The 26162-nt window shown below is 48.2% G+C and overlaps 2 long non-coding RNA genes and 1 pseudogene across 2 annotated transcripts in view; 2 read left to right on the top strand and 1 right to left on the bottom strand.

The window, feature by feature from the left end:
• The window catches only part of LOC132026837 (uncharacterized), a 47979-nt gene extending 45525 nt beyond the window's left edge, over positions 1-2454 (top strand). Inside the window, exons 8-9 of the long non-coding RNA XR_009407012.1 lie at positions 60-173; positions 2422-2454. This is a non-coding gene — a long non-coding RNA (uncharacterized LOC132026837). The remainder of the gene's footprint in view (positions 1-59; positions 174-2421) is intronic.
• A 5107-nt stretch (positions 2455-7561) lies between these two features.
• Positions 7562-8901, bottom strand: LOC132027304 (nuclear receptor subfamily 2 group F member 6-like; annotated as a pseudogene).
• Positions 8902-10305: 1404 nt separating this feature from the next.
• Positions 10306-26162, top strand: part of LOC132026838 (uncharacterized) — a 47895-nt gene continuing 32038 nt past the window's right edge. Inside the window, exons 1-3 of the long non-coding RNA XR_009407013.1 lie at positions 10306-10351; positions 14862-14980; positions 19503-19598. This is a non-coding gene — a long non-coding RNA (uncharacterized LOC132026838). The remainder of the gene's footprint in view (positions 10352-14861; positions 14981-19502; positions 19599-26162) is intronic.

Raw genomic sequence — 26162 nt, 5'->3', positions numbered from 1 at the left:
AGGAGGGAGACGTGGTCATCAAATCCAAAATGTAGTAACTTCCATTGATGTTCACGCAGTTGATCCCAAGGGAATCGCTGGGTGGCCAAGGGGTAGAAGGAAGAGCGGACGTCCTCCGGCACCATGGAATCTGGCAATGCACTGTGGACAGAAGCCCCCACCTCCACCTGCAGGTAGGATATGCAGACTTGGGCTTCAGCTGGAAATGAAGGCTGAGTCTGTGTAAGATTCTATTTCCTGGAGAGCCCAGTGCATGGCCAGCAACTGCTGCTCTCATGGTCTCTAACCAGGGCCAAGGAGGGCTGTTTCTTGCATTGGGAGCCCATGGACGACTGACAGACAGCATGGGTGGTCCAGGGACTCCAGGAAGAGGGAAAGGGGGCTGCTAAAGCCTTTTCACCTGGGCACTAACAGGTGATATTTTTTCAAAGTTTTTGCTTCTGTAGTTAAGAGAGAGCTCTGGCTGGAAGAGGCGGTGAAAGGGAGAGGGAGAAGCGGGCTCCCCACTGAGCAGGGACCCCCTTGCCTGAGATCAGGACCCAAGATCCTGCCCCTTGATCCTGAGATCAGGACCCAAGACAAAGGCAGACACTTCACTAACTGATCCACCCAGTCACCCCCAATAGGTAATTTTTGCTTGCACAGATCCTAGAGCCTTTTGTTGAGGGGAGACCCTCCCCTCTTACCTTGGGCTCATTGACAAGTAGCAGTCTAAATGGGCTTGCATTAAATTTATAAAGAAGGGATGCATTGCCTCCAGACCCAAAAAGTACTGTAAGGTGTTGGACTTCTATGTCCTCTTTTCTTTTTAAAGATTTTATTTAGTTACTTGATAGAACGCGTGCACGCACGCGCGCGAGAGAGAACAAAGGGCTGGCAGGGCAGAGGGAGAGGGAGAAGCAGACTTCCTGCTGATCGGGGAGCCCCATGCAGGGCTTGTTGCCAGCACCCTGAGATCAGGACCTGAGCCCAAGGCAAACACATAACTGACAACGCCACCCAGGAACCCCCGCATTTGTAGGTCCTTAACAAGTTTGTCAAACAAATATCCTCACAGTAGGATGTCCTAAATGTGATGTCCCACCTATGTTCCTGGAGAAAGCTGGGTGCAGTAAGATCCTGCCCGCAAAAGTTGCCTGTGATAGCAGAGCGGTTTGGGTGCCCTGTGTATAACTAGGTAAATCGTGTCTCCTTCAAGGTCGAGGCACGTGTGACTGAGAGGATGTTGAAATAGGCACTGAATAGAACATATTGGCCAAATTTATAATAGCAAAATATTCACCATCTTTAAATTTGTTGGGCTCCCTCATGTTTTTTAAAAAATGACTTTATTTCTTTTAAAGAGAGAGCAAGAGAGAGAGCTAGGACAGGAGCTGGGGCAGGGGTGGTGGTGGGGAGGGAAAGGCGGAGGGAGAGAAAATCCCAAGCAGACTCCACCCTGAGCACATAGTCCGACATGGGACAGGATCCTATGACCCTGAGATCATCACCTGAGCCAAAAGCTTAACCCACTGAGCCCCCAAGTGTCTCAGATGTTTTAAGGAGACCGGGGTTTATTTTAATCAGATATGGTAAGACAGGCAGATATACAAGTAACTCTCACAATGGAAGAAGCGTTCATCGACTCCCTGATCCCGAGAGAGGAGGTCCTGAGAGCCATGGAGGGCCACCCAGGGAAGCACCAGGGGCGGTCAGGAGAAAGAGGGAGTGAAGGGACAGACGACACGGGCAAGACCCTTTACTGTGGTTTCCATGGCAAGGGGCAGGTGAATCCGGCTAAGCACATTTAAGACTGCCTAGTCGGTGTCATGTCAGTGGGTTCCGGGACACAGTGGTGTCTGTCTGGAGTAGTCTGTCCCTGCCCCTGGGGTGATCAGGGCAGGGGATAGTGGCCCAGAGTGAGAGTTTCTTACAAGAGATGGTTGGGGGTAAAGGCTCTGAATTGGTTGCTTTACATGTGAAAGCTCTGCCTGTAGGCAAGCTGCTGACCATCTCTAGGAATTAAGTAAGCCTGCCAGGGAAAGTCCCTCCAAAGTCAGCAAGGCCTGAGATGTCAAAGCATTAAATACAGAAGGTAGAAAATATGGTTATTGTACTTGCTATAACCAGAATTTGAGCCCTCGTCTTAAGTCCATGTAGGTCAGCCAACCGGTGCATCTTAGCAACATTAAAATTCATCCAGAACCCATGTTGTAGAGTCACAAAAGGCAATTGGCCTCCTTTTAATTTTCCCAATTAAATTATTTTGGTAAATTTTGGATTTCTTTTTTTTTTTTTAAGAGATTTTATGTGTTCATTTGTGAGAGAGACAGCAAGCAAGTGTGACAGAGCAGGACCCAGGGGGAGCAGCAGGGAGAGGCAGAGGGAGAAGCAGACTGACTCCTTGCCCAGCAGGGAGCTTGACATGGGGCTTTATCCCAGGATCCCGGGATCAAGACCTGAGCTGAAATCAGACGACTAAACATGTGAGCCTTTAGACGACTAAACAGGTGCCCTTGTAAATGTAGGATTTACAATTGGGTCAAATTTTGAGCCTATGTTGAATTAGTCAGTGGGAGGAGGGTTCTGCCTCCTGTATTCAGATTTCTCTCTTCCACTCCTCCTTTGCTTGGGTTTGTGTCTTCCTGGATATAGTGTGGCGTGGGGGGGTGTCTTTTTTTTTTTTTTTAAGATTTTATTTATTTATTTGACCGAGAGGAAGTTCACAAGTAGGCAGAGAGGCAGGCAGGGGGGGGGGGAAGCAGGCTCCCCGTTGATCAGAGAGCCCAATGCGGGGCTCGATGCCAAGACCCTGAGATCATGACCTGAGCTGAAGGCAGAGGCTTAACCCCTGAGCCACCCAGGCTCCCTGGGGAGTGTCTTTTTACCCTGCTCCTCTTTCTTGGTGTTTTCTTCCAGAGAGTCTCAAATCAACATCATCAGCCTTGGAGCTTCTGTCATGGCCATGGTTGTATGGTTTCAAGTCTCCTGGCATATGTCAAAGTGTGAGTTGATCCTTTCACTGTGTCACAGAGGTCCCCTGTATATTTCCCCCATAACCCTGAGGATCAGGATCTTGTGCCAAACAGATTTAGTCAATGGAGTGGTCAGTGGAAGAGCGCAGGACCCACAGCCTAGTCATCAATGAAGCAAAACCATCTTCTTCTACAGCCCTACCTTCTCTCAAGGGGAACTGTTTCCCCTGCCCTCTTTTCCCACTCTATAGATTCCCTCAGGATAGATTCTCATTTCTAGCCACATAGAGTCACGAGTTTTTATTTCTGTCTCCACCTAATCACACATGGTGTTTATGGGAGTTTATGGGGAAAGGGACTGGGTCCATCAGCCCACAGATGGCTGTCCTCTTTCTGTGGGAATGCCAGTCCATTTCCCCAGTGTTGGGGTCCAGCCAGCAAAATCATTTCATTCATGGCCAGAGACAAGCCTCAAGTCCCTGGATCACAAGTCTATCAATGACCTGGGGAGCAACAACACTAAGAGAAAGGCAAGTGTACTGGTGAGGGTTTTGGCACTGGGAGAGAAGTGGACACCAAAAGCCCCTCCTCCACTTTTCTGTTTTTCATCAGTTCGTGGGCCCTGGGCTGCCATGGATGTGCACCTCAAAACCCTGAGGGTTCAGGAAGACACATGGTAACAGAGAGAGGAGCGGCAGCTTGGGAGACAGGCAAGGCCACTCCCATTGCCTGAACCACGGTGACTCAGGAGGCAGCCAGGGAGCCATTCTTACATTTCCCTGGGGTCGGGGCCTCTCTCCTTCGTACCCACAACACAGAGGGTTACCCCCAGGACTGTGCTTCGGTGTGCTTTTCCCCATAGGATCTGCAAGTCAGCCCCAAGCACTGGCCCAACACCCAGTCCCTGGAACTCAAGCACGCCAGTCATGTCCTGTGGTTGCCGACCTCAGGGAGGAGCCTTGGAGACCAATACAGGCCACATGCATGTCACATACATGACACCTCCCTGCTAGATACAGTCAATTCTCATTCATTCTCACCTTGTTGGCAAGGATGGGACATTAGTTTGGAAATGGATGACAACCTTCATGTGAGATAACAGAACACAAGCGAGCCAGCGATGGCCAGTTCCCTCCCAGATCGTGATTGTCACCTCTGAAGCCAGTTAGTTAGTGAAGGAGCAGGTCAAGCTGACCCCGTGCCCTTATTTAACGTGGGGACACCCTGTTTGTGATGCCACTTGTTTTAATCACCTTCTCCTCAGCTCCCTGATGAGAGAGAGATTCCTGCTCCAGACTTGTGGGATGCCCTGACACCTGACACGTGTGATTGACAACAGTTTACTAGTCACATACACACTTCAGGAGAGAGGATACCACACACTGTGCAGGGCTGCACAGAGATTGCAATTACGAACAGAGAGAACCAGCAGGGCCTTGGAAGGCAAGACTTGGTTGAAACAAGAGGGTGTGGCAAGTCCTGGTTCCCATGGGAGGGTGTGAATGGCTGGCCTGAAGAATTCAGTGGGCTTCTAGGGAACTGAATGCTGCTCCCCAAAAACCAATAGGCAGGGATGAGAAGGGTGTTTGGTTAAGAGACCTTCCCCGTGAGGGAAGAGGGAGAGGAGAACATGCATGATGCCATTTGAGTCCCTCCTTGATCTTCCAGATGTCAAGACAGCCCTTGATACGGAATCTTAATTTCAGGCCTTATGCCACAAGAGGGTATGAGAACGTAATTCTTCTTAGAACTAATAATGGAATTTCGCAGTGAAACAGTATATAGGATAAACACATAAAGGTAAGTTGTATTCCTCTATGCTAGCAATGAATATGTAGGCTCCACAATGAAACATACATTCCCAATTACTCATAGAAAGAAACTACTTCGGGATAAAAGCTATTTAGCACTGATATAGGAAATCAAAGATATAAATAAATGGAGAGATACATCATGCTCGTGATTTGGAAGACTAAGCATCGTAAAGATGTCAGTTGTCCCCAGACTGAATGAGAGATTTAATGCCATTCCTATCAAAATCCTGTCAGCTTCGTTTGTTTTCATAGAGATAGACTAAAATATTCTAAAATGAAAGACAAAGGAATTAGAGTAGTTTCAAAAAGAATTTTGAAAATAATACTAATGTGGGAACACAGTCTACGGAGTTTCAGAATTTATTAGTAGTTATTTTTTTTTATTAAATTGATTTATTTATTTTCAGAAAAACAGTATTCATTATTTTTTCACCCCACCCAGTATAATTAGGAAGACTGTGTGGTATTTGCAGGACAGACACATAGAACAGAACAGAGCCAAGAACCCAGAAATAGTCCCCAGAAATAGTCCATCTGAGTTTTGAAAAGGGTGCTAAAGAAATTCTATGGGAGAAAGCTGGGTTTTGTACCGACTACAGCCACCTGAAGCTCCTGATTAATTCAGGCCAAACTCAGAAAACAGAAGCAGCAGAGAAGGAGGACCGAGGTGCGATTGCGGGCCTACCAGGTGGGAATGGGAAAGGAGAGAGAGTGTGCGCCCAGGGTTCTGTGGGCGGGGCCCAAAGAGCTAGCCAATGATTCCTTCCGAAGACCGAAGGAGCGGGGAAATTGTCCAATCAGCGTGTGGGCAGAGGCACCAATGAGCGGGAAGGATAGCTGACGTGGGCGGGTCACTGACACCAACTGCCATTTTGCAGCCTTCTGTGAGGCTGGCTTCTTGCCTGGCGTCTCAGGATCCCGCAACCTTGTCCCAGTGGGCGCAGCACCTCAGAACCTCCAGGCCCATGGCCACTGTCCTGAGGACGCCCTCTTTCACCTCCTGTACTTCCTCCTCAAGGTCGACACAGAGGAGGAGGGCGTGAGCGGCCCTTGGGAAGATGCTTCTCTGCGCAGAGGTACCTGTAGGGCATGGTGTCAGGGCCCCGTGTCCCCGGGGGCTGGGGCCTCGCTGGGAGGCGGGCCTGTGTCTCAGGAATACACTGGTTTGCCAAAAAATACACTGCCAGCTCGTGCGCCCCTCGTTTCACAGCTGTGAAGAGCCCGGAGCGGGGCTTCACTTATGGAGCTGCAATTTATCTCACCTGTGCTGTGCGCGGGCCCTGGAGAAAGTGGGAGTGGTCATGTGGCCTGAACCAGGCAGGTGGGGTTTCGGCCTTGTTGGGGCTCAAGTCCTGCTAAAAGACCGACGTGAAGCCAGTAGGTGGAGTGTTGATGGGGGAGGAGTTCCGTTCTCCCTCTTGAGTAGGTTACGTTCCTCGAGGGGTTGTCAGGATCCCCACCGTGCACCTGAGATCAGGCCAGTCGGGGGTGTGTGTCTGTGTAGGGGGAATGGCCTTCGTTTTGGGTGGGTCGTGGGTGTTCGGTGATTGGGAACCCATGATAAACAGGACTGACAGGATGCGTGAGGGACTCACCCCCTGGCTGGCCAAGACAGGAAGGAAATAACGACCCGTGAAATTAATCATTACTGTTTTGCATTGAGTGCTGGGAAGTACAGGGTGCATTAGAGTTTGTAATTTCCTGAGTAACGTTTAAGCTGAACCAGGAGGGTAAGAAATTAAGGCGGATGTGGGAAGGTGTTCCGTTAGGGCCGGGAAGGATGTGTACTGTTCAAGAAATTGAGAGAATGTCCTTGAAGCTGGGGCCACGTGGGGACCCTGCGGTGGGGAAAACCAAGGTTTGGGGTGACGACTCGGAGTTTTTGTAGGACCTTGGAAACTAATCATAGTGATTGAAAACATGGGGTCCGGACCCAAGCAGATCCTACCTCTGCCTCTTATGAGCCGTGTTGTTAAAGTATTGTGCGTCTCCGTTCCCTGATGGGAGAAATGGGGATGATAATAATTCCACTTCATAGATGATTGTAAAGATGAAGTGATATTTAACAGTAATAAAACACTTAGCGCCATGTCTGACATGCAGTAGGTGTCAGTGGTGGTTAGTTCAAGAAGTAAATAAATACATAGATAAGTTTTGAAGACGTGGAGGCAGTCTGTGGTGACATTTGTGAACATAAATGGACTCCATCCAACTTCATTTCTTCTTCAGCTTTCAGATGCTGTTGACCACATGTGTCACACTGTTGAATTAGAAATAATTTTTCTCAAATGGAGAGTTATTTGCCCAGAGAATCTGCAGTGCCACTGAAATGACGAGAGGGAAATAAAATGCTTTTCAGTACCGTGTCCCAATTAGGTGTATTTAAAATTTCCTCATAAATTGATTTATTTAGTATTTGTTGGTAACCGTTTGTGCGAACTTGCTTAAAGTAAATTGACTCTAGAGTAATTGAGACACAGAATAAGGACAGAGAAGTAGTATAACTAGAGCTTGGCTTTTCTTGACTCTTTATGGGATAGGTGTTATGTTCTGTTTTGCTTTTGTTTTCAGGTAGGAAACATCTTTATTATAGGCCTTGATTCATTCATCATATAGTATCCAACGTGGATCACATATCCAGACAATCTGCCTGGCACATTACTCCGCTGGCCCCTCTAGGCCAGAGGCCAGGCCGTCCCCCGAGGGAAGCCAACCCCACTGGCCCCAAAAGTTCATGAATGGGGTGCTGAGCGCCAGGCTGTCCCAGGAATGGGCCCCTTGGTCCCTGGCCCTCTATTCTGGCCTGGAGTTCTGGGGAGGCCGAGGCTGGAGCCTGACGCTCTCTTTGGTTTCCTGATCATTTAAAAAGCAAACAGGAGACAAACGTTTCGCAGTCTTTAAAAAAATAGGAGTCTGAGGAGAGAAGCCAAGGTCCTCCGCTTGGGAGCCCCGTGGGAGGCTGAAGCATCCGTGTCCCTTGAGGTGTGCTGACCCAGCCAGTGGCGTGGCCGTCCAGGCGAAGTCACTGGCCAGGGCCATAGGGCCAATTGATCGGATCAGCGACTCGGTGGGTGTCTTGCCCACCAGGCGCATGAAGAACAGCTGGGAGTTGAGGGAAGCTGGGAGGGCCCGCAGGGCCGGGAGCCGCAGCAGCGGACGCCCGAAGTGCTGGGGCTGGGACCAGTACTGGGCCCGCACACACTCCATGAGGGCCACCTGCGCCGTCTCCTGCAGGTTTTCCCCCGTGCGCTGGGTCGGAGAGGCCACAGGCGTCAGGCGTAAAGAGCGCGATGGCCTTGAGGCAGGCGAGTCCACCTGCCGGCGGCCCAGCTTGTCCACCTGCTCCTGGAAGGCGCGCACCTGGTGCGTGAAGGGCCCGGCGTGCAGGCGGCGCGGCCAGGAGCTGCGCCCCGTGCAGGGGCCGTGCCCACGCTTGCGCAGTGGAAGAGCTCGCTCCAGCGGGGGCGCAGCAGCGCCACCTGGCGGGCCACAGGCAGCTCTGGGAAGAAGGGGGCGTGGCGCGCCCACTCAACGGTGCTGAAGAGCCGCCCCACCGCCTGCTCTCACACCGCCCGGCGCCATCAGCGCCAAACGCACCCGCGCTGAAGCGCCTGGACAGCGCGGGGTTTGGCTTGGCTCCTAGCAGCTGCGCGATCAGCTCCGACACCGGCTGCCCCGGGAAGTGTTCTCTGCCTGGGGCCGCCAGCGCCCAGCCTGGGGGGGCTGCCCAAGGAGGCGGCCACGGTGCCAGGCAGCGAGTGCGTGATGCGGCCGTGCTGCACCGCCTCCTTACTCGTGCGCACCCAGAAGCACTTTTACAGGAGGCAGTACTGGCACAGGTGATCCTGGTCGATCTGCAGTCATGGTCGGAGCCGCCGGTGTAGCTGCGGTTGCTGTGGATGCTCTGCTGGAAGCAGCTCTCGCGGCCCTCGCCGGTGAAGTTGCGGTTAGTGCTTGCCGCTGGACATGTTTCCACACCCCATGCAGTCCACCCGCAGCCGGGACTGCTCTTCACCAGGCTCAGAGTTGAGGCCTCTGTGGACCTGCAAGGCCCTGGGGCCAGCGCTTCCCGAGCTACCGCCCCCTCTGTGGCTGCACCTTCCCTACCTGGGCCTCAGGCAGGGCCCCAGCATCGCTCCCACCACCTCCGCTGCTGCCCACCCTGGGAGCAGGTCTTATGCTGCAGCCGGTTTTCCCTGGGAGTTTTTTTTTTTTTTTTTAAAGATTTTATTTATTTATTAGACAGACAGAGATCACAAGTAGGCAGAGAGGCAGGCAGAGAGAGAGAGAGAGAGAGAGAGAGAGAGAAGCAGGCTTCCTGCGGAGCAGAGAGCCCGATGCGGGGCTCGATCCCAGGACCCTGAGATCATGACCCAAGCCGAAGGCAGCAGCCCAAACCACTGAGCCACCCAGGCGCCCCTCCCTGGGAGTTTTTATAATTTCTCTGTTCTTCTCTGTCTCAGTTTCCAACGCCTTCCTGTCTCTGCAGCCCAAACATTGTAGGGGAAGTTTGGTTTTGAATGGCAGAGACTAAATAGTTGTACCCAACCCAGTGCAAACCAGCAAAGCATAAAGGACTTTTGTGGGTTTTGTCTTTTTTTTTTTTTTTTTTCTTTAAGATTTTGTTCATTTGACAGACAGAGATCACAAGTAGGTAGAGAGGCAGGCAGAGAGAGGGGGAAGCAGGATCCCTACTGAGCAGAGAGTCCGATGCAGAGCTCAAGCCCAGGACCCTGATACCATGACCTGAGCTGAAAGCAGAGGCCTTAACCCGCTGAGCCACCCGGGTGCCCCCTGTGGGGAATTTTTAAAGAAAAGACAGATGCTTACGTCCAACTCTAGACTCCGAGTCAGAGCCCTCTGGGATAGGCCCCAGGGTACAAGGACCAAGCATGTTTACCATCTAGATGCATTTCGCGACAGCTTTTTTGGCACTGGGCTTTCCATTATGTGAAAAAAACATTCAGCGAGATTGGGAGAACCCATAAACTAATGTTCAGTGACACTTAGCAGGGCTCTGCCCTTCAGGGTCTGGGATATCGTGATCTGCATGTTTGGTGTAATGTGTTATACCCTTAGCTCTTGTCAGAAAGTTATGGATTGGGGTGCTGGGTGGCTCAGCAGGTTAAAGCCTTTGCCTTCAGCTCAGGTCATGATCCCAGGGTCCTGGGATTGAGCCCCGCATCGGGCTCTCTGCTCAGCAGGGAGCCTGCTTTCTCTTCTCTCTCTGCCTGCCTCTCTGCCTACTTGTGATCTCTCTCTGTCAAATAAACAAAATCTTTAAAAATATATATATATATATATTTGCTTCAAAATGTTATGGGGGCTATGGGGATGGGCAGTGTGTTGAGAATTGTTTAGTTAGTAAGGGGAGTTCCTCATACCATTCTACTTGGGTGTGTGTCTGTGTATCTGTATGTTTATATCGTGTGAGTGTGTGCGTGTAGTATGCGTGTATGCATGTGTATTATATACAATTGTAAATTTCCATAACTGAAGCTCACAAGCTTGCTATGGGTGACCTAGAGACTGTGCACGTGGCGCCTGGTGCCAGCAGGTGGAGAGGCTGGACAAGCTGAGATGGTGGGTTCGCAGGAGCAGCAGCAGTGCCAGCCTTCCCGGGCTCGGTGTGCAGTGGGCTGTTGGTGGTGTCTGGCTGTCGAGCTTCACTTTATGCCTGTTGTTTTTTTCATGTTTTGTATTGTTCTTTTGCCTTCCTAATAGCCTTTCAGTAAATTCTTTTTCTGTTAAATTCAGTCAGGATCAGTTTCTGTGAAGCAAGAATTCTGCCTTACAGAAGAAAAGGGTGAAGTTGATGTATAGGGAATATCTGATTTGACAGACTGTGAGAGGAGAGAGAGGAATTAGAAGAAATAGATATATAAAAAATATGTGTCATTTATATATCTAACAATGAAAATTTACAGAGTGTGTATAGTATATATATTTATATGCACATATATATGTATATATTTGAAAGCAAGAGAATCTCATGGCTTCTGTTTTTCTTGTTCTTAACTTCTATCCCTCTCGAGACCACAGTTTAATTCTTCCTCAGGGATATTATGAGATAGCCCCATATTTCTTTCTTTCTTTTTTTTTTTTTTAAGATTTAAAAAAAAAGAGAGATCACAAATAGGCAGAAAGGCAGGCAGAGAGAGAAGGGGAAGCAGGCTTCCCACCAAGCAAAGAGCCAGATATGGGGCTCAATCCCAGGACCCTGAGACTATGAGCCACAGGCAGAGGCTGAACCCACTGAGACACCCTGGTGCCCCCCCCCATTTCTTTAAATAAGAAACTCTCCTTCCTACTTAAATAAATGCAAGTGGTCTCTGTCACCTACAACCCAGAGGAGCTCAGCATAACTTAGATGATGATGTGCTCACCTAACCACTTTTTGCTATACCTGCTTTTGCTTACCGCTGTGTAGAGGTTCCACGTCTGTTTAATGGGCACATGATTGTCATTTGGCTCCAGACAAGGAACGAATGTGCAGTTCATGGCAGCAGAGGCACTCTGGTCTTCTTGGTCTTTCAATAATCATTGTAAGTGGCACGCTTATTGAGAGTTCTTTCTGTTGTACGTGCCTGTCTTTCGTAAGTTTTGTCGGCAACCTTCAGTGTCTCTGAACACCACTGACTGTAGGGTCCTCAGTCCTTGGGTTTGTGAGGCACAAGGAATGAATGAATCCAGCGGGGCCCCTTGAGAAACACCTGCTGGACTCTCCCAGTGGGTCCTATACCGATGGACACAGGCCATTCCAACTTCATCGATTAAGGTGGCATATAAGGTGGGAGAGTGTTCAGGCAGGGTGGCCTGGGTTTTCTGAGAACAGGCTTTGAGGCAAATAGCCTTAGGCTATCACTCTAACTCTACCCCATGCTTCTGTGCTTCCTTAGGCCTGTTATCTAACCTCTCTGTGCCTTGGTTTCCTCGTCTGTAAAATGGACTGTTTTAAGGATTAAATGTAAAAAATATGTATACATACGTAAATTCACAGAGAAGATGGCACATGGGGAACACTCTAGAAGTGGTGTTTTTATTATTACTCAACATTGTGGTTAATATTATCATAGGGACGTTCTTCCGGTATAAAGAGCATGAAGCACGAGATGCTCCATGAAGAGGATGGTCAATGTTTTGGCCCCTTCCAGGCCCTGCAGTTGCCATGATGCCATTTACCCATCAGCTCAGGGGTCTCATGCTTAGGTGACCCCTTCTGGGCCAGCACATTAATTATGCAGCCTTGGTAGCTCCCAGGGGCCTGGTCTGGTGGGGAGGGTTTGTGTGTTTGAGCTCTTGGGTCCTGGCTACCTGGACTCCACCACCTTCTACCTGTGTGACATTCGGGACCTAATAACCCCATGACAGGAAAGCAGTTGGGTCTCTCCCATAGGGCTGTTGGTGACGATTAGATGGAATGACACATATAAAATGCCTGGCACGTGTCAAGAAATGTTTTACCTCATTGCATTTTCTCATTCTTTTTTACTAGCTCCTAGAACAACCCATTTCTGCCCCTTTCTGTTTCAGAGAGGTGTGGTAATTCGCTGCAGGGCATACTGTTAGGCGAGTAAGTTGAGAAAAAGACCTTGCAGGTGTAGGAAAGAGCATGAGTAAAAAGCAGGGAAGAGAGAACCTGCTGTGAAGCTGCAGGTAACCGGGCGCGTGGCTGGAGAGCCAGGTGTGGGTGAGGGAAGGGCGCGGGATGAGTTTAGGAAGGACTTTGGATGCCCTGGGCTGAAAGACAGTGGGAGCCTGAGGGATTTTGAAGTTGGAGTGACCTCGTTTAATTTGCATTTTCAGAGCATTCCAGAGGGGAGGTTGGAGGAGGAGCCAGTAGAGATGGAGTGACTCCAGAGGAGGACTATCTTCTCTGAGGGATCAGGGCAGGGGATTGAAGCAGGACATGATAAGGTCTGGGTCCTTAAGAAAGGCACAGCCCACTGGGGAAGAAGAGGCCTGCATGGGAGGGAAAATGACGTAGTACAGTGCCCAGCATGGATGCCAAGAGCATGCAGCCTTGGTGAACTGCTGGTCACTCAGGTATACGGTGCCAGGTCCCATACACAGAGCAGTGTATTCAGATCAGATGGAATCGGAGCAATAGATTCTCCCAGTTCTGCCTTCATCAACAGAACTCAGGAGTTAGCTTCCTCAAGTCCTGCTTTATTATGGCTGCTCTCTCTTCCCAAGGGCTCTATGTGTGTGTTGGAACAAGGGACCAACATCTTAGTCATTGATCCAGGAGAGAAAACTTATTTTCATTTGTGGGATGCTACCTGCCTCCAGCCCTCAAAAAAGAGTGCAGCATGGGGTGCCTGGGTGGCTCAGTGGGTAAAGCTGCTGTCTTCGAGTCGGGTCATGATCTCAGGGTCCTGGGATCGAGTTCCGCATCGGGCTCTCTGCTCAGCAGGGAACCTGCTTCCCTTCCTCTCTCTGCCTGCCTCTCTGTCTACTTGTGATCTCTCTCTGTCAAATAAATAAATAAAATCTTTTTAAAAAAAAGTGCAGCATTTTTTGTCATCAGGCAGATGTGACTTCAAGTGCACACCCTGCCACGTCATTGTACGACCTTGAGAAGCTCCTCATTTCTGTGTCCTTGGTTCCCTTATATAGACAATGGGGGTTATTATGCTGTCTTCTTCCTAGAGTTGCTGTAAAGATGAGATAGTGCATGTGCACACGTTACCTCAGAACATAGCGTGAAGTGCAAAATGAACATTAAGCATTGTTTCTTGCCTTGTCATTTGTGGCCTTATTCCCAGGTAGGATAGTTTGGGTTCCCATCCTGACATCAAGTCGTGAGAGCCATTTTGTTTTCTGTATGGATTTCAGTGACTACAAGAGAGTCTGAATACATGACCAAACGGACTTGAATTGTTCTCAGTGGTCCCGAGCCTCCGATTTCCAGGAATGGTTCAAGGGTCCCCCTGGGGGCATAGGCCATGTGGAACTCACTCAGGAGCTTTATAGGACTTGGTGACCCTTCTCACTGTGATAATGGCACAGCTGAATTTCCCAGCAGGGATCATTAATGACAGCAGCCCCTGATCCCACAAAGGATGGAGCTGAGCTCTTTGCCAGGCCTCCTGGACAAATACAATTCTTGCTTATGATTCTTTCAGTCCACTAGGGGGAGGAGAAGCAAACTCCCCCTTTTCCACGGAGTAGGTCATGGTCAGACATAGACCATGGATTAGCTTCCTACTTCCCTTACCTCTAAAACTCAACCCTTGCTTCCTTGCAGCCCGTCTGCCCCCAAAATCGTAACAAATGCTGACCTGCTGGGATATATGATGTGGATGAGGAGGAAAGGCAACAGGGGAGCAGGGATATATCCCACATCTCCTCACATATTCATTGTGTGTTCATCCCAGATTTTCCTAAAGATTCATCACCACCTTATGTGATAGATACTGTCATTCCCATTCCCACTTTAATTTTAGGTGAAGAAACTACAGGTGAGAAAGGGGGAGAAGTAAAGTGCCCCTGACACACAGCTGCCAAGAGTCTGTGGTACCATATCCTATTCTTCCTGTTGGTTCCTGCAGTTGTTTCACGGTTCCATTTAAACAGGTGGGGAAACAGTCTAGAGGACACTCAAGGAGCCACAGTGAAAAAGAGGTAGCGATGGATTTTGACCTCAGGTCTGTGGTCTTTAACCCTCGGCTACCTCCAGTATACCAACAACATCCTTCTTACTCCGAGTGTGAACCAGCAGCATCTGTCATCACCTGAAAATTGTAAGATGTGGCTTCCTAGGACCCACTTAGATCCACAGAGTCTGGGCTGCGTTGCCACACAAGCTCAGGGGGATTATGGGTACTCTGATGTTTGAGAAGCAGCAGTCTGCGTAGTTCATCCTGGCTGTGAAGGACACTCGCTACGGGCAGAGGCACTGGGGCAGCTGGTGTCCCAAGCTGGCCCCAGCCATCCTTTCCCTCTCCCTGTGTGCATGACACTCCTCACACCAAGGGGCGGAACTTGTGTCCCTTGAATCTGTACTGTACCATGATTGGCTTTAGCCCTCAGAAAGCACCGAAAATGATGTCCCAGGATGTCTGAGCAATTTCTGCTTCTTGCCTCTCAGATTCCAGATGCCATGCTGTGAGCAGCTCAGGCTGCATTGAAAAGACACGGGGGTGAGACGTGAGGCACTCCGATTGACGGTCCCATCAGAGCATCCACCTGACCCCAGCTGCTGGCCAGGTGAGTAAACCATCATAGAAGGTCCTTCTGAGTTGTGCCTCGCAGATATCTGCATCCCCAGCTGACACCGTATAGAGCAGAAGAATTGCCCAAACCTAGTCAATCCACAGCATCAGGGGAGATAGTGAAATGGTTGTTGAGTTAAGCCACTAAGTCTCGAGCATCAGTACCTAACTGAAAGAGAAATCAGTACTGAACATAGGGCGTGGAGGTCACCTAAAGGTAAATCCGGTAGCAGTGGCTTTGGATCCAGGCATCAGCTGGCGGCCAGAGCACCTCAAGGGGATTGTAAACGGAGTTGGGAAGGGCAGGGGGAACATTGCTCGTGGAGGCAGGAGAAAATGGGACTCGAAGAATGGACTTCGAGAACCATTAGCAGAATGTGCCCCGCAGGAACCTGGAGGTGGAAAGAGTACCTCATGAACCTGTCAGTCTGGTCAAGGAAATTTCCAAGTCAGACGGTGAGAGAAAGAGAGAGACGGTGAGAGAGCACGAGATGGGAGAAGGTCAGGGGGAGAAGCAGGCTCCCTGCGAAGCTCAGAGCCCGATGCGGGACGTGATCACGGAACCCCACGACTATGACCCGAGCTGAAGGCAGCTGCCCAACCAACTGAGCCACCCAGGCTCCCGTGCCAACTAGTTTTATTAGCTCAGAGAAAATTATTTCTATTAATTGAATTGGAATAGAGTAAAAATGTAATAAAATTCCTCAGTTGCACTAGGAATGAGATTGAGCCGACACATGGTTTGGACGTGTTAGCGATATTTTGGAAATACATATTTGATCTATAAATACATAACTATTAACATTAAAAAGATGTTACTATCCTTCAAAATCATCTTAGCTGCAGCATCTCAGGGAACCATGTTATTAACAATGAGGTCTGCCCAGACCATTTTAAGAAGGGAAATAGCCACCGTTAATGTTTCTTTCCAATTTGTCTTTCCCTCTCCTCCCCCTTTCTGTTCCCTTCCTTTCCCCTCCCTTCCTCTTCCTCGTTCTCTCCCTCTCTTTCTTCCCTCTCTCTCTGTCTTTCTATTATGTAATAATATGATTAGGAACAAAGTGTCATGTCTTAGGTTTTTCACTTAATGTTGTGTTTTAAACATTTCCTTGTGCCCTTAAGGAGTCTCTGAAAACATCTGAGATGATTGTTCCTGTAAGCGGTCTCAAATCCTTTTGGGAAGTAGGTGGTGTATAATGCAGAAATAAATGAAAAGCAAGTTCTTAGCTTTACTCTGAGCCTCTAAAGTGCATCTTGGTGGATCCGTCTCTCCAAAACCACAGAAATAGAAGGGACAGTGAGAGGGACCAAACAGGAGCCACACGGTGGAAGGCTGTTGAAGTGGGGCTTCGTGCCAGGTTCTGTCCAGTGTCTGCCCAGGTGACCTCAGATGAGGGTGCCTAGACCAGCTAAGGTCTAAGGTCCCCTTTAGTTCCACCTCTGATTTCTGACACAAATCGAGTGCCTTCGCAGGTGGAAAAAGGCCTCATTTCAGGGGCTTCCCACGTCTTGCATCACACCCTGGTGCTAGGCACCATCCCTCCTCACCTGAACAATAGTCCCCTTCCTTCACTGGTCTCCTCCGGCTACTCTTGCCCTCCATCTATTCTCCACAAGGCAGCCAGAGTGATCTGGTAAAGACTATGTCAGACAGTCACACTCATCTGACTCCTCCTTGTCATGGGAGAGGAGGCCCCACATGATCAGGTGCCCCACCACCTCTCTGATCTCACCTCCTGCTTCTGCCTTGCTCACTCTACCCCGCCCAGCTGCGTCAACTGGGCTCCCACTCAGGAGCCTTTACTCCTGCTGTTCCATCTGCTCAGAATGGGAAGGGACTGTCTGTGCCTCTCTCCGCTGAGGCTGGAGTATCATCCGGCCCACTCTGACAAGTAAGACCCTTTCTCCATCTTGTAGCCAGAGGAGGAGAACGTGCAGAGAAAGCACTGCCAGGAGCAGTCCGCTGGCATCTGTTGCATAAAGCAGAAGAAAGCACGTTTGCCTTTTAGTATAGTGACCTGCAGCTACACTTGGCCCAGTGAAGATCAGCTGAGCCATTTGTGTGCTTCCGGGGTTGGGTGACACACAGATAGATGATGGGCACAGAAGGGGATTTCTCTTCTCCCTTGAGGAAGAGTCCAGAAATGTGAGCAGAGCAGGGAAGAAACACTGTCATGGGAAACATTCCCTAGATTTGTTCTTCTCTATGATTGCATTAGAAGGCTAAGCCAAAGGTCAATTAGAGTATGGTTCTCCTCCTTGGGGGAGATGAAGAGGCAGACCTAGGTAATTCTGCTGCTACTTTCAGGAGAATTCCCTCCTAACACATCCTGGGGTGTTTTCCTGGAATCACTTGAATGGGTGGTTCAGCTTTTGCCCACCAGGATTCTCTGAAATGGCTCGTGACCACTCATTCATTCAGCGAAGGCTCTCTGCTTGAAGAGGCTGGAAATGTACTGTCTGTTCCAATGCCCGCCTCAGACTATACCCAGTGATATTGTCCAGCCTAGGTTTCTTGTGATCCTGCTCTGTTCCAAATGGAAATCATGTGATGCCTCCCTAGGTAACTTGCTTTTTCCTTCCAGAATAAGAAGAAGTTAAAACCTGACATTCTCCTCTTCCCAATTTTTACACTTCTTTGTCTGAGTCCAGGTAGTTTAATCTGACTTTGTGACTCACAGTGGTAATAGTGTAGTAGTAGTAGTAGTACCCCTCCACCCACCCCACCACTACTACTGGTAGTAATAATAATCACTATCATTTGCAGATCACTTAATATGAGCCAATGACTATTCTAAGAATTTCAGATTTTATTTACTTACTCATTTTAGAGAGAGAGAGGTAGAGCACGGCTGGTGGGAGGAGAGGAGAGAATCCCAAGCAGACCCTACGCCGAGCACAGAGCCCAGTGTGGGGCTCGATCTCACAAACATGAGTTCATGGTCTGAGCTGAAAACAAGAGTGGGAAGCTTACCGAAGTGAACTACCCAGGTGCTCCTGTTCTAAGAAATTTAAATAGTAATTTATTGAATGCTCACAACCATCCTGTGAAGTTGGTGCTCTTCTTATCTTATTCCCATTATATAGATGAGGAAATTAAAGCAGAGAAGGTTTTTTTTTTTTTAAAGATTTTATTTATTTATTTGACAGAGAGAAATCTCAAGTAGGTAGAGAGGCAGGCAGAGAGAGAGAGGAGGAAGCAGGCTCCCTGCCGAGCAGAGAGCCCGATGCGGGACTCGATCCCAGGACCCTGAGATCATGACCTGAGCCGAAGGCAGCGGCTTAACCACTGAGCCACCCAGGCGCCCCAAAGCAGAGAAGGTTGACATGACTTGACCAAGAGCACGTATAGGTTGTCTCTTGAATCCACACATTTTTTTTTAAAGATTTTGTATGGAGAATGTGAGCAGGCGGGAGGAGGTTTAGATGGGGACACCCTGCTGAGCGTGGAGTCCAGCACAGGGCTTGATCCCAGCGCCTGGAGTTCACGACCGGAGTTGAAACCAAGAGTGAGATGCTTCACCAACCGAGTCAGCCAGGAACTCCATTGAACGCACACTTTTAACCAGTAGGCTTCGTGAATGTCTCCACTGATGTGGGTCACATACATAACAGACGTAGTGTTATCTAGGGAAGGAGGAAACATGGAAATTGGGAAAAAAAAAATCTCCATAGTTTATGGGTTGATAGGATGCTAGGTCACTTTATACCACTTGTGTAGAATTGAAGAAAGAATTTAAACTCAGTTGGAAAAAAATCTTCCATGTAGAGGTTGTGACCCTGTGCCCTCCCTACTCATTCTGGGGAAAAAAGTCCAACTCTGTGTTAGTGTCTGCCTCCTATTCTATGCGTGGCATTTGTCTAAATTATTTGCGCTGGTCTCCCCACCATGTTTGCGTGTGTTCTGAGGGAGTGTGTCCAGTCTCCTGGTCTTGCTTGAGGTTTTCTTCTTCCCTTTATAGTCCTTCCTATTTTCTTTAATGATTTTATTGATTTATTTGTCAGAGAGAGAGTGCACATGCACACACACAAGCGGGGGGGGGGTGGGCTCCCTGCTGAGCAAGGAGCCCGACTTGAGACTCCATCCCAGGGCCCTGGGGTCATGACCTGAGCGGAAGGTAGGCGTTTAAATGACAGAGGCGCCCACGTGTCCCTACACCCTTCCTATTTAAAGCCTCCAATGCCCGTTTCCCTTTGGGTCTGTTGGAAAAACCGAACCTCCCTCCCCGCACTTCTCCCTCAGCTGTAGGCGCTGTCTTTGAACAACTCTCTAAGCAAGGCTTGATGACTTCCATTCTCCAAGGGCCCTGTTGCGTTTGTCTATTTTCCATCTTCAGCTATAGCTCAGGGGTTTAGGTGAATTCAGGGAACGATGATTGCTGGATGTGGAATTCAGCCAACTGGCTTTCAGGGAACTGCTTGTTGTTCAGTTGGTGTTTGGTGTACTGGTTTGTCTGGGTATTGGCCTGGTTGTGTATGTCTTAGCTCATCAACTCTTGGTCTTACTCCTTTGGAAGGAAAGAAAGAAGAAAAGAAAGGAAGAAGAAGAAAAAGAAAAGAGAGAAGAAAGGAAGGAATGAAGTAGGGAGAAAGGAAGAACCGTCATCCCTGAGGTAAAACTAATTAACTGACTTAGCTGAGCTTCGACGTAAAAAGGTGTCATATTGGACGTAGACCATTCCTGACACATCAAAAATTTCGGCTCTTGTGCTCAGGAGAACCTTTTCTCCCAGTCCCTTCCTTTCTCCTTTGCTTTGCCACGGTCCATATCCAACCGCCAGACCAAAATGTGCTTCTGAACGTTCTGAGTCTCTGAGAAAAACTGGTGGTGGACGTATGTTCTTAGAGTTTTTCCTTCACCACAAGCCAAGAAATCAAGGGTCTGCAAAATGCTTCCCAAACAATTAGAATGGGTAGGGCTCAGTGATGATGATGGGGGTGGTGGCGGTGGTAGTAGTGGTGGTGCTGTCAACATCAAATGATATTAAACAACTCTATAGACCTCCAGTCATGAACCAGACTGCTCAGCCCTGGGTCCAGAATTGTGTTAGAACAACTACTGTTTATTTCTTTATTTTTACTGATGTATATTTGACATAGAACATTGTGTCAGTTTAAGGTGACTTGATACTTTTGTATTGCAATACAGTTGTCGTTGTACTGTTAGCTAACACCTCTATCAAGTTACATAAATTCTTCTTTCTTTTTTTTTTTTAAAGATTTTATTTTATTTATTTATTTGACAGAGAGAGATCACAAGTAGGCAGAGAGAGAGGAAGGGAAGCAGGCTCCCTGCTGAGCTGAGAGCCCAACGCGGGGCTTGATCCCAGGATCCTGAGACCATGACCTGAGCCAAAGGCAGAGGCTTAACCCACTGAGTCACCCAGGCAACCCCATAACTCTTATTTCTTCTAGTGTTCAGAACAATAAGATCTAGTCTCTCAGCAAGTTTAATGTTTCTCATACCATTGTGGACTATAGTCAGCATACTATGTGTTAGGTCTCTGGGACTTATCCTTCAGGTACACTACGTGCCTTCAACAACACCTCTCCCATTTCCCTGCCCCCAGCCCTTGGTAACCAGCACTTCACTCTGTTTTTACAACTTTTCAGGTTTTTGGTTTTTTTTTTAGATGCCACATAGAGAGGTACCATTAAGGGGCACCTGGGTGGCTCAGTTGATTCTTGATTTCAGCTCAGGCCATGATCTCAGGGTTGTGAGATCGAGCCCTGCATTGGGCTCCAAGCTCCATGTGGAATCTGCTTGAGATTCTCTCTCTCTCCCTCTCCTCTCTCCCTCTCTCTCTTTCTGTCCCTAAATAAGTAAATAAAGTCTTAAAAATAGAGTTACCGTACGGTACTTGTCTTTGTTTGTCTGACTTACCTTAGCACGATGTCCTCAAGATCTTTGTTGTAGTAAATGCAGAATTTCCCTGGCTGAATCATAGTCCATTGTAGCTATCTACTACATCTTTATTCACGGATCCGTTGATGGACACTTGGCTGGTTTCCAAACCTTGGCTCTTATGAACGATGCTGCCACAACCATGGGAGTACGTGTCTGTCTGGTCTTTCACTGAGTACTTAGTACCACAAGGACAGTTTTACACACTGTACCTGGATTAAGTCCCTCGATTTCCCAAGCATGACAGCAACAGCCACTATGCTTGTCCACCCAGAGCATGAGGCCAAGAGCACCCCAGTAGCTGCACACAGTCACACAGCTAGCACTGAGTAGGAGAGCAGCTTTGCAAAACCAGTGGTCCAAGTCCAGAGCCAGTCTCCTGAGCACTGCTCTGTCCTACCCTTAGGTGTAGCCTGGGGTGGCAGTTTGGGTGGCCAGGCTGAGTGGTGAGGAGTGTGAGGAGTCACAGTGAAGGTGGACTGTCTAAATCCTTTCTTCAGAATCATTGTGTCTAAACAAGGTCTTGAGATGTCACTAGACCGAATCGCGTCTCCCAGATTCCACTTGCTTATCCTCCACCCAGGATGGTTCCAGCCAGACAGCCGAGCCATGAAGGCAGGGCTTGTGGTCTCTGCCAGACAATCGGTTTGTCTCCATTAGGCTTCATGTGTCTTCCTGGAAAACTCCAGCAAAAGGTCATGAGGGTGGAGGGCGCCTGGGTGGCTCAGTGGGTTAAGCCTCTGCCTTCAGCTGAGGACGTGATCTCAGGGTCCTGGGATCGAGCACCGCACTGGGCTCTCTGCTCATCAGGGAGCCTGCTTTCCCCTCTCTCTCTGCCTGCCTCTCTGCCTATCTGTGATCTCTGTCTGTAAAACAAATAAATAAAATTTAAAAAAAGAGAAAGGTCATGAGGGTGGAGCCCTTATGAATGGGATTAGTGCTCTTAGAAAAGAGAGCCCAGAGATCTACCTAGCCCCTTCGACCCTGTGAGAATACAAGGAAAATTCTGTGCCTCTGAAGATGGCCTTCACTCGACCATACTGGCGCCCTGATCTTGGACATCCGGTCTCCAGAACTGTGAGAAATCGATTTCTGTTGTTTCTAAGTCACCAAGTCTGTGGTATTTTGTTACAAGAGCTCAAAGCAGTTTGTACATCTTATTTATAGTACTGAGGTAACAACTAATTATTATTATTATTATTATTTTTAAAGATTTTATTTGTTTGAGAGAGTGAGAGAACACGTGCAGGGTGGTAGGGTCAGAGGCAGAGGGAGAAGCAGGCTCCCCCTGAGCAGGGAGCCCCTGCAGGGCTCAATCCCAGGACCCTGGGATCATGACCTGAGCCGAAGGCAGACACTTAGCTGACTGAGTCATACAGATGCCCTGGTAGTGCCTACTTAGTGTACACGTAGTTATTGGGGATGTCTGACATCCTAGCTAGACCATAGCCCTCCTAAGCGCAGCAGCCTTCTCTGGGTGACGCACTGCCATCTCTCTCACTCTCATGCCCAGTGCCTGCCAGAGAGTAGATATTGAATAAATACGTAGTGAGTGAATGTTGAAGGTGAGGCTCAGTTATTTCAAAACCTCTTGATTTCCAAAACCCTCTGGGAAGAGTTGGGAAGGAATTCAAACAACCTCCCTCAGAGAAGGACAGATTGTGGAAAGCCATGCAGACAAGCCACTGAGATCACGGGTTTTGGGAGTTTTGCTTTCCACCTGCGAATTCTGGGGGATGGGTGCTTCTCCCTAAGCTGGTCACGTTTGAGACCACTCAGTCCCACTGGAAGCCCACTGTCACCTCTTCCTCCACTCGCCCTGATGGTAAGCTCTCTAGGCTCAGGCAGCCGTTAATTTAAGGTAACAATTAAGTGCAACTAAATTGCTCTTTCAGTACCATCAAGGAGTCAACAGGAGAGCTTTCCTCTGCCAAGCAGAATGAATCCCCAAAGCTGGACGAATGTTCCAAGCTTGACCCAATGAGAGTGGAGCTCAGAATCAAGCATGAGCCTACCCACAGCCTTTGGAAGTGATGAAGTCCATGAGCTCAAAGGGTCTGTGGGGTACCTCACCTGTGTTTCTTGTCCCTGAAGCTCTTGGAAGTCTCCTGTGGTCCCAGAGATGCCATCAAATCCTTGAGACAAAAATTCACCTGAGCCCATTTAAACATCAAAGTGGCTTTATTTAACAGTTCAGGAGTCAGGCAGCATCCCCTCTAGCAAGTAGAAAGGAGCTCGGCTGAGCTGTGGGGAAGGGGAGGTTTTTAAAGGTGGAAACGGGGTGGAAAAAGGAAATGATTACCAAAGAATGACTTGTCTCCGAGGAGGTCACCTTCTTAAGCAGAACGGAAGGAGTCAAATGGGTGAATCATCTCATTAGTGCTGACCTTCTAATTCCATGGTGACTGGTTCAAGTTTGCATTCCTGGGGCGCTGAAATGGTGGTTAGGTTAGGTGTTCAATCTTGGTTTGCTGATGCTGGGGTTTAGTACAAGTGACCCCCTTTGGGACATGCTATCTTTTTTTAAACACAGCATACAAGTCTTTCACCTTCTTGGTTAAGTTTATTCCTAAATACTTTATTCTTCTTGATGTTATTGTAAATGGAATTGTTTCCGAATGTCTTTTTCAGATTGTTCGTTGGTAGTGCAAGGGAATGCAAGTGATTTCTGAGTGTTGATCTTGTATCCTACAACTTGGACAAATTTATTAAGTCTAATATGTTAATTGTGTGTGTGTGTGTGTGTACACACCGGAATCTTTAGCGCATTCTAATACGAGATTATGCTGTATGCAAGCAGGAATGATTTTTCTTCTTCCTTTCCAATCTGGATGCTGTTTATTTCTTTTCCTGCCTAATAGGTCTGGCTAGAATTTCTGATTCTGTGTTGAATAGAAGTGGTAAAAGTGGGGATCTTTGCCTTGTTTCTGATCTTAGGGAAAAAGCATTTTCTCTTTCACCACTGAGTATCATGTTCATCATTACTTTTTCAAAGATGGCCTTTATCCTGGCGAGGTGACCAGTGCATTTTGTATTGCTACAACCGTCTCTTATGGGGGTTGGATGTAGAGACTTATAGCTGGTGCTGTTTATATTTTGTTTTCATTGGCATAAAAAAATTCCTAGAGGGTGGGGCATGTCCATCCATGGTATGTGAGATGATTTGAGAGGATGCATTCTAGCAGGATTTAAAGAATACCCAAGTCCCTCTCTTCCACGGGCAGGATTTATTTTCTCACACAAAATTCTTTTCCAGTTCCTCTGATGATTTAATAGCATCGAGGGCATCTCAGTCTGGGCTACTGCATCTTTAACACTTTTCTAACACTAAGTGATTTTTAATTTTTTTTTTTTTAATAATGAGGGAGCAGATTTCGGTTTCAGTGCCTTTAGCAAACAACAGTGTGTCTTGACAGTTAAATGGTGTTATATTATTGGTATTTTTTTGCCTTCTCTTTCTGGCAAGTGATACAGATTTCCAATTACTTAGAGCTGTGAAATAATTATAGATTAGAGGGAGAAGGTTGTATTTAAAAAACACGTGTATTCAAGTAATATCCAAGAGATTTGACCTTTAAAAGGTCATGTCAATGCGTCAGTTTGATTAAGGACAACCTTTCTGGTACCCACAGAACAGAGGAGTTGGAAGCAGTTTCTCGTCTTACCAAGCAGATGGGCTTTGTGCAGTGACTGCAGATGTGTAAGGCGTAGATTAAATATACGTGACTTTTAATGATACCCCAACTTCCCCAAACCCAGTGAGGAAGAAGACTCCTATCAATGAGGGGAGTAGAGAGCTATAATTTTTTGACCGTCAGACTGACCATTCTAACTCTTTGGAATCCCAAGGAAGCTTGTGATTTCTCTGTATCCAGTCAGTGAAGATCAGACTTTCTGTCAGTGGGCCTCAGTGTGAGAGAACACTATGTAGTAGTGGAAAGAACTGAGTGGGCATCCCAGTGTTTCTGGCTGCCCTGGAGTACCGGCCATCAGAGTGTACCTAACCTTAATTAATGGTGGCCGTGGTTACCAGAGTGGGGCAGGCCAGGCTTAAAAAAGAGGAATCTTTGGGGCACCTGGGTGGCTCAGTTGGTTGAGAGACTGCTTCCAGCTCAGGTCATGATCCTGGAGTCCCTGGCTGCAGTCCCTCACTGGGCTCCCTGCTCAGGGGGAAGTCTGCTTCTCCCTCTGACCCTGCCCCCCTCATGCTTTTTCTGTCTCCCCCTCTCTCTCTCAAATAAATAATAAAAGTAAAAATCTTAAAAAAAAAAAAAAAAAAGGGAGCAATCCTGAACATTACATAATTCTGAGAGGCAAGCACCCTCTTACATTCCAACATACAACTGGTATCTCCCCTCAGGCATCATGTGATTAAAATAACTTGCAAAGTAAGTTTTGTATTTAAGGAAGACCTTTAAGTTTCAGCCGTGTTAGGAACTATCTGGTGACAAGTGAAAAAAACCTTTTGATAGAAAGAAGTATTAGTGTGGAGGCTCCTAGCCCCACCCGTAAAGGGACTGTCCAGGACCCCTGTCTGGAGCTAGTCAAGAATAGTACCAGTGGGTGTAGCACAAAGTCACAGAAGTGTCCCCGAGTGAGGCTGAAGCAGGATGAGGCCAGGCCATCTGTTCCTCTGAGATGGACGCGTCAGTCCATCTTCTCTTGATGCTGCTGAGATTCAATTCACCCAAGTCCTGCCGCTCCCAGTGGCTGATCGTCACGTGTCCTTTCAATGTTACTTGGCTGTTGACAGGGAGAGAAAGTGCTGCTTGTGTGGAGTTAGAGGAACCAAACCCATATGATGAGGATTTTGTTCTGAAACCCTATTTAATGAACTTTTTGGCATTAAATATTAATCTTGAGAACTTGACTCATGTGAATGTGCAACTGAAGATAGATCCCTTGTTAGTAAAATCTGGGATTCCATTGGCAAAGCTGAGGTTGATCAGGGGACTGCAGGGTCAGTGTTGAGGTGACCCCTGGCTTATGGCGGGCCTCTAGAGGGGGCCGGTGGGACTGAGATGTCCCCATGGCGAAGCTCTTAGAAGGAGCGGCGGGATCCCGGGCCAACGGAGGGAGTTTGTTGTGCCACCCAGCGTGTCCTTTAAGGAACTGCGCATGTGTCCTAGTCCCCCTCTTCCAGAAAACAAATAATGAACTCAGTATAAGGGATGATGGATATGTAATGATGGAGAATAGTTCTGTGATTTTGGCAGAATAAAGAAGGTAATCAGTCCCACTGGGGCGGAAATTGATTCATCTGGCTTTCTTC

Source organism: Mustela nigripes, chromosome 11 (assembly GCF_022355385.1).
Source record: "Mustela nigripes isolate SB6536 chromosome 11, MUSNIG.SB6536, whole genome shotgun sequence".
NCBI classification, from domain to species: Eukaryota; Metazoa; Chordata; class Mammalia; order Carnivora; family Mustelidae; genus Mustela; species Mustela nigripes.
The sequence above is the reverse complement of the archived record's forward strand: the minus strand, read 5'-3'. Positions and strand labels throughout refer to the sequence as shown.